The sequence below is a fragment of the Triturus cristatus genome, chromosome 10 (assembly GCF_964204655.1).
Source record: "Triturus cristatus chromosome 10, aTriCri1.1, whole genome shotgun sequence".
Classification (NCBI taxonomy): Eukaryota; Metazoa; Chordata; class Amphibia; order Caudata; family Salamandridae; genus Triturus; species Triturus cristatus.
In genome coordinates this window covers 802,633,364-802,650,050 of record NC_140593.1, presented here as the reverse complement: position 1 = coordinate 802,650,050, position 16,687 = coordinate 802,633,364, and positions in this window count along the sequence as shown.

The window sequence follows — 16,687 nt, the reverse complement described above, 5'->3', positions numbered from 1 at the left end:
CCGAGAAAGATGCGATTTCCTACGCAAGGACATCAGTTTTTTCGGCTACTGGTTTTCAGACCAAGGAATTGGCCCGGACCCAGACAAGGTCAAGGATATTCAAGCGGCCCCCGGCCCCACGTCGGTGACAGCAGTCCACAGCTTCCTCGGGATGGTCAACTACTGCGGGAGGTTCATCAAGGATCTGTCGGACCTCACCGGCCCCCTCCGGGACCTCACAAAGGCGGCTGCCACCTGGGAATGGGGCCCGGCACAGCAAGAGGCATTCCAGAGGACGAAAGCGGCACTATCGGCCGACACAACTTTGGCCTATTTCGATCCCCGCAACGAATCACAACTTGTGGTGGACGCTAGCCCGACAGGCCTGGGGGCCGTGCTAACCCAACAACAAGCATGCGGAGAATGGGCCCCCATCACATACGTGAGCAGAACCCTCACCCCGTATGGCACCCTTTTGTGGTCATCACAGACCACAAACCTCTAGTCCCGCTGTTCCAAGGTTCCTCCACGCGCCCCCCTCCTCGGATCGAAAAATGGGTGCTCCAACTCCAAGAATTCCAGCTTATGGTGGAGTATCGGCCGGGCACCCAGAACCCTGCCGACTTTTTGTCGAGGCACGCACGCCCTGCCACTGACTCGGAAGCCGTAGAAGCCGCGGCCACGGAAGAATACGTCAGGATGATCGTGGAGAGGTCACGGCCGCTACCGATCTCTTTGGAGGAAGTGGCGCAAGCCACCAAAGATGACAACTGCCTACATATTGCCATCCAAGCCGTCACGTCAGGCAACTGGACAGCACTCCAAAGCCCATCGTCGTTCCGCACACCGGATACCCAAGCGACGCTTAAGGCCCTCCATCAAGTCCGGAACGAACTGTCCGTGTCTCCGGAAGGATGCCTCCTGAGAGGGCCCCGCCTGGTGCTACCTCACTGCCTCACCCAACAGGCAGACCTCCTGGCGCATGGCGCGCACCAAGGCATTGTGAAGTCAAAGAACCGCCTTCGAAGCAAGCTCTGGTTCCCTGGCCTCGACAAGATGGTGGAGACAATCGTCCAGCGATGTCCAGTGTGCTTAGCGACCAGCCTACCCAACCCTCCGGTGCCAATAATCACTGAAGAAGGACCAACGTCTCCATGGGTGCGAGCCAGCGCAGACTTCGGCAGTCTCCCCGGAGGAAAGTACATGCTGGTTGTGGTGGACGATTTCTCGCGATACCCCGAAGTGGAGTTCCTGTCCTTGACAGCCGCATCGGAAGTAATTCCCAAGTTGGAGAAGATAATCGCCACCCACGGCCTCATTGGGTAGCTGCGCACGGACAATGGTCCCCCGTTCAATGGCACCGAGCTAGCAGAATACCTGCAGTCCCACAGTATTAAGCACCGGCGCATAACCCCGAGGTGGCCTCAAGCTAACGGGGAAGTCGAGAGACTAATGAGAACACTAAACAAGACCATTCAGATCGCACTGGCGGACGGCCAGGGCATAGAGTTAGCCCTCTATCAGTTCCTACGGGAGTACAGGTTGATGCCCCACTGCACCACGGGGGTTTCTCCAAGCCGCCTCTCCTTTGGCAGAACAGTCACCGATACTATCCCACACCATCCCAGGTGGGCGTCAGCACCGACCCCGCCTAACCGGTCCATGGAGCACAGGACACGAACCAATCGCGAAGCATCCCGGAAGAGGAGAGCTGCTGACAGCCCCATCCAAGTGGACGACCGAGTGCTTGTGAAAGACCGCCACCCAGGGGTAAAGTTCCGCCTGCCCTTCGAGCTGGACCCCTGGACAGTCACGAGAGTCAGCGGAACACTGAACATGGCGGTCCGGAATGGAGAAGAGGTCACAAGGAACGTGTCATTCTTTAAGAGAGTCTCAGGTGAAGGAGAGGAAGAGCTTCCTGAGTGAGAAGACTACCGGCCAGTGGCACCCCCGAGTCCCAGAGAGGCCACGGAAGAAGAGACAGCCATGGCAGGAGAGACTCCCCGCAGAACTGATGACACGGAGAGCGCCTAACCACACCAGCCCAAGGAGAGCGGGAGTCACAAGGGACACCGAGCTGCCCCAGCATGGCGGATACAGACTGTTCTGAGGACATGTTTCCAACCCCTCCAGAAGGGCGCAGCCAGAGCAGGTACCACCTACGCCCATGCCCGCAGCCATCCCAGTGGTACCGAGACTTTGTGGCCCGCTGTCAACTCCCGAAGTGGAAGCGAGCTGCACCAAGACCAAGTAAGACTGTTCTTTTTGTTTGTTCAGGAAACCTGCAGAGACTGAGTTTGAGACTGTGAAAAAGAACCGTTTGTCGCTAAGCCTAATGTTTGTTTCGTTTTTGCATTTGTGAGTAAAGGAGGAATGTAGTGTTTTGCCTAGTGGACCCGACCACTGTCACGGGGGTCCCTGGCAATAGTGAAAGTAATTCCCCCCCTGAGCGTGCCCACCGTGGACGTGCCTGACGTCCACACGGGACGCACGTGATGTATAAGAATAAATAGCCCGGAGTGCTGGGCGTGGCAAGCAGTGTTCTAGCCACTACTCGAGAACACGTGTGGCGCAAATACTTATTCCTAGGCCCCAGGCTACAACATTACAGCACCCAGTGTCATGGCACTGGCCACACCGCCCTAAAGCCGTCCCTGATCATGATTCCCATTTGTGTGTGTTTTTTCAGGGAAAACATTATTATGTGCCATGAAGTAAAGGCTGACTTTGTGATACTTTTCTCACTCAAAATTATACCAACATTTCCAAGGGGGTTGAAATGCACACACCTTCCCAACAGAGGTTTGCATGTCGTCTGCAATGTCTAGGTAGTTGTACTAACTATGCATGTGTTCTAACCAATGTACCTCAGTAACAAAGCCTTAATGACATGCTAAATGTGCCACTTGCCATGTAGAGTGTCTGATTTTGTGAAGAGATATTCAAATAGTTAGATTCACATCTTAGCAAAGGTCCTATCCAAGGCCCTGTTTGTATATGTACACACATACCAGCATTTGTGTTGTGTTAGACAATGCTATACAACAAATGACATTTGATACTAAGTGTAAGACTGTTGAAACTGCACATTAAAGGATAATAATTGCTTAGAGGTGGCTATAGAGATTGAGACTGTGTCCCATCTCCACTTGTAGACTGACATCTGAAGATGACTATTTTGCAATGTCAGGAAACACTGATTGCAATAATGCTGAATTTGGCTGCAAGACACATCTATTTGGTTAGTGAGACTAAAGGAGAACAAGGTCTGCACTTGCTTCATGGAGTTAGGTGATTTGTAATGACTTGTACACCAACTACATATTATTTCACCTTTTATTTCAGTGGACACGGTGGGCCAAGAACACCAAAAACAGGACCAGGGGAAGAGCGGGACATTGGTTGCCACGTCCTATTTCTTCCAGTGAGGAGGATGAGGAGGAGGACCCTGATACATCTGCAGGCAGGGTAGTGTGCCCACCCAGACAGTGCATCCAACAACTGCAACAGACCTGGTGGAGACTGAAGACACTGTAGGGGTGCACCAATCTGGGCACCTCTGGCCGGGGGGAAGGAATGTGACTCTCCCCCTGACACACAAGACCTTGTAACCGCTGAGATGTCCCTAGAGTAGGACCTATAACCACCTGGGCCTGCCAAAGACCCCTCCCTATCTCTTGAGGCCCCCATTCTATTGGGGCCTACAGCTGCACCCCTGCCACTAGTCTCCCTCCAAGTGGCTGCCAAGATACACTGAGGGAAAGCTCTGTCCTTGACACCACACACCCCTCATGTGAGACTCAAACCCCTCCCTGTATTGTCATTCCTGTGGCTGCATCCCAGGAAGAGACGGTGGCATCTGAAGGTGAGCCAGATATGTACTCTCGGAACCTACTGTGGCTCTGTGATGAACTAGGTAGGTTCCGAGAGGAACAGGCAAGAGCCATGGCCACCCTCAATGCAACCATCGCTTCCTTGGGTGCAACCATGTTGGCTGCCTTAGCCCACTGTCCCTCTCAACCCAACCCACCCTGTTCGTCTTACCACACTGCTTCCCCTCGTACGCCTCATACCCCTCTTGTTTCCCAATCCCATGGGAGCCTGGCCCTGCACTGGCCAGCCAGGAGGAGGCCACAGAGGCAGAGGATCTCCACATCATGGAAAAGGAGGATGATGAGGATGACCAGTGACTGGACCATGTTTGGACTGTGGACATTTTGTTTTCCCCCTGTACATAGACTGATTCCCCTGATGCTTCCTGATGCATTTTATTTATTTTGGCAAACACTCTCCATGTCCCCTTGATCATTCTGTATGAAGACCATTATTTGATTTCCTTTCCCCCTTTCTAATGGACTGTTATTTAATTGCATTTATTTTTCTAAATATTATCCAAGGTATTTTTCTGAGCATCATCTCTGTCTTGTGAAGTTCATGATATTTATGCAGGATTCAAAGTATGGAAGTGTACATTGGCAGTAGTTTAGCTATGCTTTCCCTATGATAACTTGTTACACATATAGTCCTACACAATTTTATGTCTCATTCACACACAATTATCATCACATCTATGGCCTATCACTAGGGTTACCAATTGACCATCATTACATAATACACAACTCAGTATTGATTTGTGAGGAATATATTTTTATTGACATATATTGTGGGTAACATTTTACAGTGATCATGGGGGAATTTGCTTGTGACCGCAATTGTGGTGGTGAGAATTGCTGTAACTGCTTTTACTGTATTGGTGCTGCGTTGCAGGTGGGTGTTGTGTATTTTCCTGTACCAATGGGGAGGTGCCTGGATAGGGGACAAAGGTATCTGTGTAGGTTGGTGAGGTGCCTGAACAGCAGATGAGGTTGCCTGTACAAGTGCGGGGTATCAGGACTGGAGATGAGGGTGGCTGTACTGGTGGGGGAGTTGCCTGAACAGGGGGGTGTGGATGCTTGTACAGGTTGGCGGTGCCTGGACAGGGGCAATGGTGGCTGTAGGTGGGGTATGTGACTGGGCAGGAGGGGGACAGAACTGTGCAGTGGGGGCATGTGCAAAGGGGTGGTGCCTGTGACTTTTGGTGGGGTGCCTATGCAGGTTGTGGTAGAGGTGGCTTGTTGTGATGTGGTGCAGGTAGATGTGTTGGCTCAATCAATCAATCAATCAATCAGGGATTTATATAGCGCACTACTCACCTGTGTGGGTCTCAATGTGCTGGGGGAGTGTGCATTTGTGGATCAGTCAAAGAGCCAGGTCTTGAGGTACTTCCTGAAGGTGCGCAGAGTAGGGGAGTGTCTGATGTTGACTGGGAGCTTGTTCCAGGCCTTTACTGTGACGTAGGAGAAGATTCTTCCCCCTGCTCTGGTTCTGCGGATGTGTGGGGTCTCTGCCAGGGCAAGGTCGGCGTAGCAGAGGTTCCTTTTGGGTACGTGGAAGGATACTCTCTCATTGCGGCATTTGGGTCTGATGTTGTGGAGTGATTTGTAGGCGTGGGTGAGTAGCTTGAAGGTTACTCTCTTCTCGACAGAGAGCCAGTGGAGGTCTCATAGGTGCTGGGTCATGTGCTTGTGTTGTGGGTCTGGCTGCGGTGTTCTGGATGGTTTGGAGCTTGTGTAGTAGGGTTCTGTTGATTCCGGTGTAGAAGGCTCTGCCGTAGTCCAGTCTGCTGGTTATGAGTGCGTAGGTGACAGTCTTTCTGCATTCGGGGGGGATCCACTTGAAGGTCTTGCAAAGGATGTGGAGGGAGTTGAAGTAGGTGGAAGTGACGGCATTGATCTGGCAGGTCATGGTGAGGGAGGAGTCTAGGATGATGCCGAGGTTTCGGGCGTAGTCTGTTGGAGTGGGTGGGTTTCCAAGGGCAGAAGGCCACCAGCTGTTGTCCCAGGTGGTGGAGGAGGGTCCAAAGATGAGCACCTCTGTCTTCTCCGAGTTGAGCTTCAGGCAGCTGTTGTTCATCCAGGCTGCAACGTCCTTCATTCCTTCCTGGAATGCATTGCGGGCGCGCGAGTTATAGTTAGCAGAACTAACTATAACGGAGGAATTTCTATGATTTTGTACAAGTGAAATGGCTAGCTAACTATAACACCCCTGAAACCTATGTTTTTTTGTGTGAATTTCTAAGGTTTTTTAAATGCTAATTTCTAACTATAACGTGTCTGAAACCTATGGTTTTTTCAGTGAATTTCAAAGCTTTTTTAAATGCTAATTTCTAACTTTAACGTCTCTGAAACCTATGTTTTTTTTCAGTGAATTTAAAAAAAAATTAAATGCTAATTTCTAAGTGTGTGTCACGAAGCGATCCCGGTAAACACTGACGGCCTCACGCAGCCGGCAGTAACAGGCATTGTCGCGCTCCTTGCAGGAACTACCTTTCCCGGCATGCGTAGCGGCAGCACGTCCCACGTGAGCAACGCTACGCACAAACCCGGATATAGGAAGTCCTCGCCGATACAGAGGGGCCGTTGATTCCAGTTCCGGACGGTGTTGGGATCCTGCCACCGTTAGAGATCCATCAGTGGGCCAAGTCTTCCAGGTGTCGAGCGGTACCGTGAGTACATGTTCCTGTAGGCTCTGCCATCAGGAGGTTTGGTCGTTCTGAGAGTTCCTCTGTTGGGGAGACAGCAGGCTCGCGTCTCATGCAGAGGGACTATAAAGCATCCTACCCTTTTCCGTTGTTACAAGCCTGTGGTTAGCTTCCGGTTTCTCCGTTGGTGAGATTGCTGTCGGGCATCTCATGCGGAGAGATCTATTTGTGTGCAAGAGGCCTCAGCTGGAGTGGCCAGCCCGCTCCATATCTGCCTTTGCTGTATCGCCCCTCTGTTGGTGAGACTGCCGGCTGGCGTCTCGTGCAGGGGAGCGAGTTGTGACGTACACTTGTTCTCTGTTGCGGAGCCAGTACTTGAAAGGCTCTGACAGAGACAGATTCCTGCTCTGTAGAGATTCTTATCCTCTCTACCACCACTTCCCAAGGCCTTAGGATGGGAACCTCCCGTTAATCCTGGTTTCATTTAGGACAAATGTGTTACAATCGTGAACTGATGGCACGAAGAGCTGAATTGCTCCATATTTCTATGTTTTTGGGGAGACTCATGAGGCCAACGATGTTAATGCAAGTCTGGTGATCAGACCCTGTTTTACGTTATTTGTTGTGTTTTCATTAGGAGAGAGAGCCGTGTGAGGGGGTCGTCCGCATATCCCAGCTCACCATCCTTACTTCGGGGTAGGTGTCGGGAGAGGGGCACTAGGGCACTGACTAGAAGATTCTACCCGGCAGAGCTAGAAGGGTAATGCCAGTATCTTTTTTCTCTTCCATTTCCTAACAGTTGGGTTGAACGTGTGCTCCCATCCTCACCTCTCTTCCTGTGCCAGCCTTCTGCCTTTTTCTTTCAGGTAGGGAGAAGGATCCCCTAAAAGTGGAGCGGGAGGTCACCAAGTAAGGCGGGTGTGGTAGTTAGGCTTTTATGTCCAGGAAGCTCAACCCCGCAGAGCTCAATTACACGATAGCAGAGAAGGAGCTCCTAGCTATCAGAGACTCTTTTTTGGAATGGAGACACTGGATAATGGGGGCCGCCCACCCGGTGACTGTGTATTCCGACCACCGCAATCTGCAGTACATGCGTGCGGCTCGGCATCTCACACCCAGACAACTCCGGTGGATGTTGTTTTTTGCCGAATACCGGTTCACCATAACCTTCCGTCCCGGTACAGAGAACCGGAAAGCAGACGCCTTGTCACGGCAGGAGACATCGACCCAACGAATCCCGGGGGACGACAGAGCCATCATCGAACCTAGCCGAGTGGTATGCACCCTTCAAACGGACGACTTCTTACGGAAAACCCGACAGCAAGTGCATTCCTTTGCTTGGAAAACGTGGTTGAAACACCACCCCGAATGGCAATTACGACAAGGCCTCCCTATGAGAAACCGCCAATTGTTGGTTCCTACACAAGCCCTAAGAAGGGAGGTGTTCTCATGGTGCCATGAACTTCCCTGTGCAGGGCATGTTGGTGGCCAAAAGACACTCGACAAAGTATTACGCCAATTCTGGTGGCCTACAGTGCGTCCCGATGTCTTGACTTGGGTACGGATGTGTCCCGTCTGTGCCCAGATGAAGTCCGATCACAGAGCGGCACAGGGTCTACTTCAGCCACTTCCCACGCCCGAAGTCCCTTGGGAAAGAGTATCGGTAGACTTCATCGTGGGGTTGCCCAAAGATCAGAGTTGTACCGCTATTATGGTGGTGGTGGACTACCTCTCCAAGATGGGCCATTTCATCGCTTGCCCTCAAGTCCCAACAGCTAGTCAAACGGCAAAACAGTTTTTGCAGCATGTAGTACGATTGCATGGCCTTCCGAAAGTCATAGTGTCAGACCGTGGTACCCAGTTCACCGCTCGCTTCTGGAGAGCTTGGTGTTCTGCCCTCAAGATCGAGTCATCTCTATCAACCAGCTTCCATCCCCAAACCGATGGCCAGACGGAAAGATTAAATCAAACATTAAAACAGTACTTGCGTTGCTACGTCGATAGCAATACAGAGGCGTGGGTGGAGTGGCTATGGGTGGCGGAGATAGCATATAACAGCTCCAAACACTCCTCAACACAACATACACCCTATTACTGCACTTATGGGTTTCATCCTCGGGTTACACCCTTGATTCTTCCCAGTCACACTGCAACCCTTCCGAATCTACAACAACGCTTGTCCCACATTCGCTCCGCATTGACTGAAGCAAGGGCCAACTTGATTCAGGCCAAACACAGGTACAAAGCTCAGACGGATAAGCTTCGCAGACAGGGTCCCGTATACCAGAAAGGGGAGAGGGTGTGGTTGTCCACGAGACATATACGTTTTAAAAAACACAGCGTTTTTAATCCTAGTTATATAGGGCCATACCCTGTGATTAAACACATCAACCCGGTAGCAGTGAAACTAAAATTACCAGATCACCTCCGTATACATCCGGTGTTTCATGTATCCCTCTTGAAGCCCTCACACTGCCCGGTGAGGAAGCCACCCATGCCCATCTGGGTACAACAGGACCAAGAATATGAGATCAAGGGGATTTTGGACTCTAAGTGGGTACGACGAAAACTATGGTACCTCCTGTCCTGGAAAGGGTACGGCCCAGAGGAAAACTCTTGGGAACCTGCTGAAGCCGTACATGCGGCACGGTTGGTCTCTGCTTTCTTTAAACGCCATCCTTCCAAGCCTGGAGCCGATCAGTGTCTTCAAAAAAGGGGACGTACTGTCACGAAGCGATGCCGGTAAACACTGACGGCCTCACGCAGCCGGCAGTAACAGGCATTGTCGCGCTCCTTGCAGGAACTACCTTTCCCGGCATGCGTAGCGGCAGCACGTCCCACGTGAGCAACGCTACGCACAAACCCGGATATAGGAAGTCCTCGCCGATACAGAGGGGCCGTTGATTCCAGTTCCGGACGGTGTTGGGATCCTGCCGCCGTTAGAGATCCATCAGTGGGCCAAGGCTTCCAGGTGTCGAGCGGTACCGTGAGTACATGTTCCTGTAGGCTCTGCCATCAGGAGGTTTGGTCGTTCTGAGAGTTCCTCTGTTGGGGAGACAGCAGGATCGCGTCTCATGCAGAGGGACTATAAAGCATCCTACCCTTTTCCGTTGTTACAAGCCCGTGGTTAGCTTCCGGTTTCTCCGTTGGTGAGATTGCTGTCGGGCATCTCATGCGGAGAGATCTATTTGTGTGCAAGAGGCCTCAGCTGGAGTGGCCAGCCCGCTCCATATCTGCCTTTGCTGTATCGCCCCTCTGTTGGTGAGACTGCCGGCTGGCGTCTCGTGCAGGGGAGCGAGTTGTGACGTACACTTGTTCTCTGTTGCGGAGCCAGTACTTGAAAGGCTCTGACAGAGACAGATTCCTGCTCTGTAGAGATTCTTATCCTCTCTACCACCACTTCCCAAGGCCTTAGGATGGGAACCTCCCATTAATCCTGGTTTCATTTAGGACAAATGTGTTACAATCGTGAACTGATGGCACGAAGAGCTGAATTGCTCCATATTTCTATGTTTTTGGGGAGACTCATGAGGCCAACGATGTTAATGCAAGTCTGGTGATCAGACCCTGTTTTTCGTTATTTGTTGTGTTTTCATTAGGAGAGAGAGCCGTGTGAGGGGGTCGTCCGCACATCCCAGCTAACCATCCTTACTTCGGGGTAGGTGTCGGGAGAGGGGCACTAGGGCACTGACTAGTAGATTCTACCCGGCAGAGCTAGAAGGGTAATGCCAGTATCTTTTTTCTCTTCCATTTCCTAACAGTTGGGTTGAACGTGTGCTCCCATCCTCACCTCTCTTCCTGTGCCAGCCTTCTGCCTTTTTCTTTCAGGTAGGGAGAAGGATCCCCTAAAAGTGGAGCGGGAGGTCACCAAGTAAGGCGGGTGTGGTAGTTAGGCAGTTAGGACTAATTACTGTTCTTGTGTCTCCTCAGGTCTCCCTCCCTGCAGTTCCCATCCTTTCCTTCCCCCGCTTAACTATCCCACTAGTCCGAGTTTGGCAGTTTAGAGGTGGACCCCTTTGAGCATCGGCACAATCCCGAGGACTTCGTCTGGCAGAACCTGACAGTGTGATAGTAGTTATACCTATTTTTTTGTACTGATTTTCTACAGTTTTTTAACTGTTTATTTATAAACATGTTATTCATTAAATAAGATTATATATTTTTCTGAAAATTGTAAAAAAAAATGTAAAAAAAATGTAAACTGAAATATTGATTCATTTTCTTGTTTTCGAGTAGCGTTTTTCGGAGGAAGCAAGATGGCGGGCTGAAGCCGCCTCTAGGAGCGGATCGCTACGGCTCCCGGTAATCCGGCCCCCCTCTGCCGAAAAACACAAAAAAATTAAGATACGAGGATACGAGAATGCTAGGACAAAGACACTTACACATCGAGAAAACTAAGAAGTGGACGATATCAAAGAAAACGCTAACGTGAGTGACGACTAGAGAGGGGAAAAAAAAAATCTTCAGGCAAACCCCTCCGCTGCAGCACTGACCGGATGCAACTCCTCCTACGGCCCCGACACAGCTGCTCGCTATTGACTCGATACCTCGAGCGAGTGCCGGCTTGGCGCTCGGCTTGGAGACTGACATTTCGTTCTCCTTGCAATATTCTCTGCAGCTATAACAATTCGACTGATTCCCGAATGGCTCCTACAAGAAGTGGCCGAGGAATGAACCGTCAACCTTCGGAGATGCCTGCAGCAGCAAAACCAACGCCTGCGGTGAGTGGGAACGGTATCGACATTAACTCGGCCTTTGGCGATGACAGAGCTCTGGCAGAAAGGGGGTCAGCTGTGATTCTACAACCGGGCTGCTTGGCAGGGAGGTTACAGGAGGGATTGGAGGCTTCTGCTGCTACTGATACTGTACCCCCAAAGCTTGGTCGACAGGTGATTCAATATTTACAATCTGGAAATATTTCTGAGATCACTGAAAATGCGCCACTTTATGGAGATAGCAACTTGGCAGAGACAATAATCAATGCTATAGCTAATAATTCCAAACAAGGCAGCGCGGATTTAAAGCTACAAAAAAACACTAGCCCTGGTACTCAAAATATTCAAGATAGTCGATATCAAGCTGATGCTGGAGGTTTCAATTTGAGAGCTAACAAAGCAGAATCACAGCCTGAAATTGACCCTAAGCTACTACTCGGTCCACCTATTAGAGATATAAGGCCAAAGCCAAACGATGATGACCCTAACGCACTAAGACGTAACAGTGAAGATAATGGTAGCAACAGTCAACTGCCGCTCACTCTCCTAGATGGGCAAGATACTAACATATTAAAGATACAGCCGGAGAGTCTAAAGGGTTTGGATGGTTCCATATTAATAGCGGACAATGCAGTATTAGGTAGTGGGCATATGTACCAGCTATCTACTACTTCAAGAGAGCAGCGTCTGCCAAGAGAATCGAAGAAGAAAATAATAACTAAAACGGACCAACCAAAAAAAAGCAAAACATACTAAAGGACTCAAAAAGGTGCAAGGCCTACCTAATATATCAACAACATTTGAAAACACACGAAAGAAGATTCGAAGAATAGTCCAATGCGGAAATGGGTACAGTCTAAAGGTGGGATCAAGAAAACCATCGCTAGGCTATCAGGAGTGGGGCTTACTGATGGGAGTATATTAGCCGTCTTCACACCAGCAACAGAAATATCGCCGATTAATAAGGAGGATTATTTATATTCTGGCTTGGTACAAGATTCTGTGAAAAAACCAAACACTCAGCAGCTTCCTACTCCTGGCGACATTGAAGATACTTCCTCTCTTACTTCAACCCCACCTATAGAACTACATCAAGAGCCGTCTTGCTTTCCTCCCCTAGAAGATCAAGCTTCTGCGGAATATAATGCTCAGGGCCAGGGCCAGGAAACAACTATGCTTGCTATGATATTGCAAGCTTTAAACAAACAGAGGGAAGAAACAAGGGCATTCTTCTCACAAGTTCGGGCTGACAATGGAAAAATCCAACAGACAATGAAAGAGGCAATGGAGAAAGTGGGATGTGTGACGGAAGAGATGGTGGAGCTCCAACAGAGAGTTGTCAATATAGAAGAGGCCTCATCTAAAAGAGATTGCTCTGTGGAGCGACAAGAAGTACAGCTAAGGGAAGTACAGACTAAACTGGAGGACTTGGTAAATAGACAGAGACGACAGAATCTTAAACTATTTGGTATTCCTGAAGGTTTGGAGGGAGCGGATCCTAGAGCGTATATTGTTCAGATTATGCAGAAGGCTTTCCCTGAATTTGGGGATTGGGACTGGGATTGCCAGATACAGCGGGCACACAGACTACCAATAATACAACGTCAAAAGAATCCCCGATATCCCAGACCATTTATACTCTATTTTGGCAATTATTTATTGCGTCAAGCTGTCTCTCTAAAAGCTGGCCCTAGGTCGCCCGTGGTGGTGGACTCTCTTTCTCTGGTCTTTCGATCAGATTTTTGCAAATTCACGATGGATAAGAGATGGCAGCTAAAACAGCTGATTGACCCGCTAAAAGCATTCGGTGTTCAAGCTTATCTGCAGGAGCCTGCTCGGCTCAAAGTTATTAAGAATGGGCAAAGCTACTTTTTTTTTCCCGATCAGAGGCAGAGGAGGCATTGCAGAAATGGAAAGGGGAAGGTTCAGGCTAAAATAGGCTGAGCTTGGGCCTCGGCAAACAACATTTAAATGTGTCTAAATACATATAGTCTATAGTCTATAGACCTGCTTGGTCTTTCTATTTACTATCTATTACTTACTACTTACTCTTTCTGCTAAAATGGCTGGGGGGGTCTCTAGACCGGGGGCTGGGGGGCGGTTGAGTCCTAGGTGACTGCCATACCAGCGGCAGTTATTAGAAGAGGAAGAGGGTGTGTGGGAAGGGAGGGAAGAGTGGGAAGGGTGAAAAAGGTATCAGGGTTTGGGGTGTTTTTTTTTTTTTTGATGTTTAAAATGATTTCTGTTGAAAAGGATAATTTTCTTGTTTTCATTTTTTATTTTAATATATTTATATTATTTTAAAAGAAGCATTCTAGCCGCCACTTTAGGAAAGTCGTGAAGGATCCGCGTACGGTGTGCGACGGCTGCGTGTTTTTCAGTAACATCATATACATTTAATATTACATGATGTGCGCGATTGGTATGCGACCAGTCCGCGACTCCTGCTCCCGCGCATTTGCGACACATGCACATTATGGTACGAGATGCTTGCGCGGTTGCGGGTCCCGCCTGACGTCATATACGTGCTGGGGAGCGCTGGGTGTGCGACTCCAGCAAAAAAAAATTAGGTTCCAAAATGATATGTATGTGTCTTTAATATACATATTAGGGCAAGAGATTATCTAAGATATTCATAAAAATAATATATTTTTACTTATAAAAAACTTATATTATTTTTAAATATATTTTCGCGAAGTCGGGTGCGTGCATCGTGAGTTTAGAGAACATGGTCAGCAGAGCTGCTGTAGAGCCAGAGAAACCATGTCGGCAGAGCCGTTGTAGAGCCAGAGAACCAGGTCAGCAGAGCTGCTTTAGAGCCATATAACCAGGTCAGCAGAGCTGTTGTAGAGCCAGAGAACAAGGTCAGCAGAGCTGCTCTAGAGCCAGAGAACCAGGTCAGCAGAGCTGCTGTAGATCCAGAGAAACCAGGTCAATATAGCTGCTTTAGAGGGAGAGAACCAGGCCAGCAGAGCTGCTTTAGAGCCAGAGAACCAGGGCAGCAGAGCTGCTCTGGAGCCAGAGAACCAAGTCAGCAGAGCTGCTTTAGAGCCATAGAACCAGGTCAGCAGAGCTGCTTTAGAGCCAGAGAACCAGGTCAGTAGAGCTGCTTTAGAGGGAGAGAACCAGGTCAGCAGAGCTGCTTCAGAGCCAGAGAGCCAGGCCAGCAGAGCTGCTTTAGAGCCAAAGAACCAGGTCAGCAGAGCTGCTCTGGAGCCAGAGAACCAAGTCAGCAGAGATGCTTTAGAGCCAAAGAACCAGGTCAGAAGAGCTGCTTTAGAGTCAGAGAACCAGGTTAGCAGAGCTGCTCTAGAGCCAGAGAACCAGGTCAGTAGAGCTGCTTTAGAGGGAGAGAAGCAGGTCAGCAGAGCTGCTCTTTAGCCAGAGAACCACGTCAGCAGAACTGCTTTGGAGCCATAGAACCGGGTCAGCAGAGCTGCTTTACTCACTCTCTACTACTCACTCTACTACTCTCTACTACTCACTCTCTACTACTCTCTCTCTACTACTCTCTCTCTACTATTCACTCTATACTACTCTCTACTACTCACTCTCTACTACTCACTCTCTAATACTCTCTACAGAGCTGCTGTAGAGCCAGAGAACCACGTCAGCAGAACTGCTTTGGAGCCATTGAACCGGGTCAGCAGAGCTGCTTTACTCACTCTCCACTACTCACTCTCTACTACTCGCTCTCAACTACTCTCTACTACTCACTCTACTACTCACTCTCTACTACTCTCTTACTCTCTCTACTTCTCCCTCTCTACTACTCTCTCTACTACTCACTCTCTACTACTCTCTACTACTCAGTCTCTACTACACACTCTCTATTACTTGCTCTCTACTACTCGCTCTCTACTACTCTCTAGTACTCACTCTACTACTCACTCTCTACTACTCTCTACTACTCACTCTACTACTCACTCTCTACTACTCTCTACTACTCACTCTCTACTACTCCACTACTCTCTACAACTCACTCTCTACTACTCACTCTCTACTACTCTACTACTCTCTACTACTCTCTCTTTACTACTCACTCTCTACTACTCACTCTCTACTACTCTCTACTACTCACTCTCTACTACTCTCTCTCTACTACTCACTCTCTACTACTCACTCTCTACTACTCTCTACTACTCACTCTCTACTACTCACTCTCTACTACTCTCTACTACTCTCTACTGCTCACTCTCTACTACCCACTCTACTACTCACTCTACTACTCACTCTCTACTACTCACTCTCTACTACTCACTCTACTACTCTCTACTACTCACTCTCTGCTACTCTCTCTACGACTCTCTACTACTCCCTACTACTCACTCTTTACTCTCTATTACCCACTCTCTACTCTCTACCTCTCTACCTCTCTCTACCTCTTTGTCTACTACTCTCTACCTCTCTACCTCTCTCTACCTCTCTCTACACGCACACATATGCACATATATATGTATGTGTATTACCTACTGGCGGTCGCCAGTAGGTAGTTATAGTTAGGACCCTGTTTCCATAGGAAAACCGCAACATTCTATTTTGAATAACTTTGGCGCCGGTCGACGAATCCTCGCGAAATTTTCAAAACTAATGGGGCACTACGCTCCGCTCCTACCCTGAAAGTCTCGGGGGGATTCGTCAAGCGGGGGCTGAGAAAAAAGGGGGGTCCCAAAACGCGTTTTCCCCATGCATTTTTCCATAGGACCTTTAGACACAGCTAACCAATGAACATTTAATAGATAACCTTTCACAACGAAGCGCATAATATGTCCTCCGTGTGCGGACGGTGCACGAAGCGCATCGTGCGTACACGGCCCATCTAGCGTAACGTGGGCACGCGGTGCGCGTAGCGCACCGCGTGCCCACCGTGCGTGCACGGCAATAACTGCGTAAAGTGGGCGCGCGGTGCGCAAAGCGCACCGCGTGCTCACTGTGCGCGCACGGTGCGCGAAGCGCACCGTGCGCGCATGGAACGAACTGCGTGAAGTGGGCGCGCACGCCACGAACGGCGTAAAGTAACTTAGCATTTAAAAAACCGTACAAATTCACTGAAAAAACCATAGGTTTCACACACGTTATAGTTAGGAATTAGCATTTAAAAAACCTTGCAAATTCACTGAAAAAACCATAGGTTTCACACATGTTATAGTTAGCTGGACATTTCACTCGTAAAAAACCATTGAAATTCCCCCGTTATAGTTAGTGCAGGAAACTATAACTCACGCGACCGCAATCCTCTGCTGATGCTAATACTGTATTTAGACACTTATTTGCCCATGTCTTCTTCCATTAAATTTTAGCTATACATATATTACAAATATTTTTTTTTCATAAAGACACATATGTCATCAGCAGAGGATTGCGGTCGCGTGAGTTATAGTTGCCTGCACTAACTATAACGGGGGAATTTCAATGGTTTTTTACGAGTGAAATGTCCAGCTAACTATAACATGTGTGAAACCTATGGTTTTTT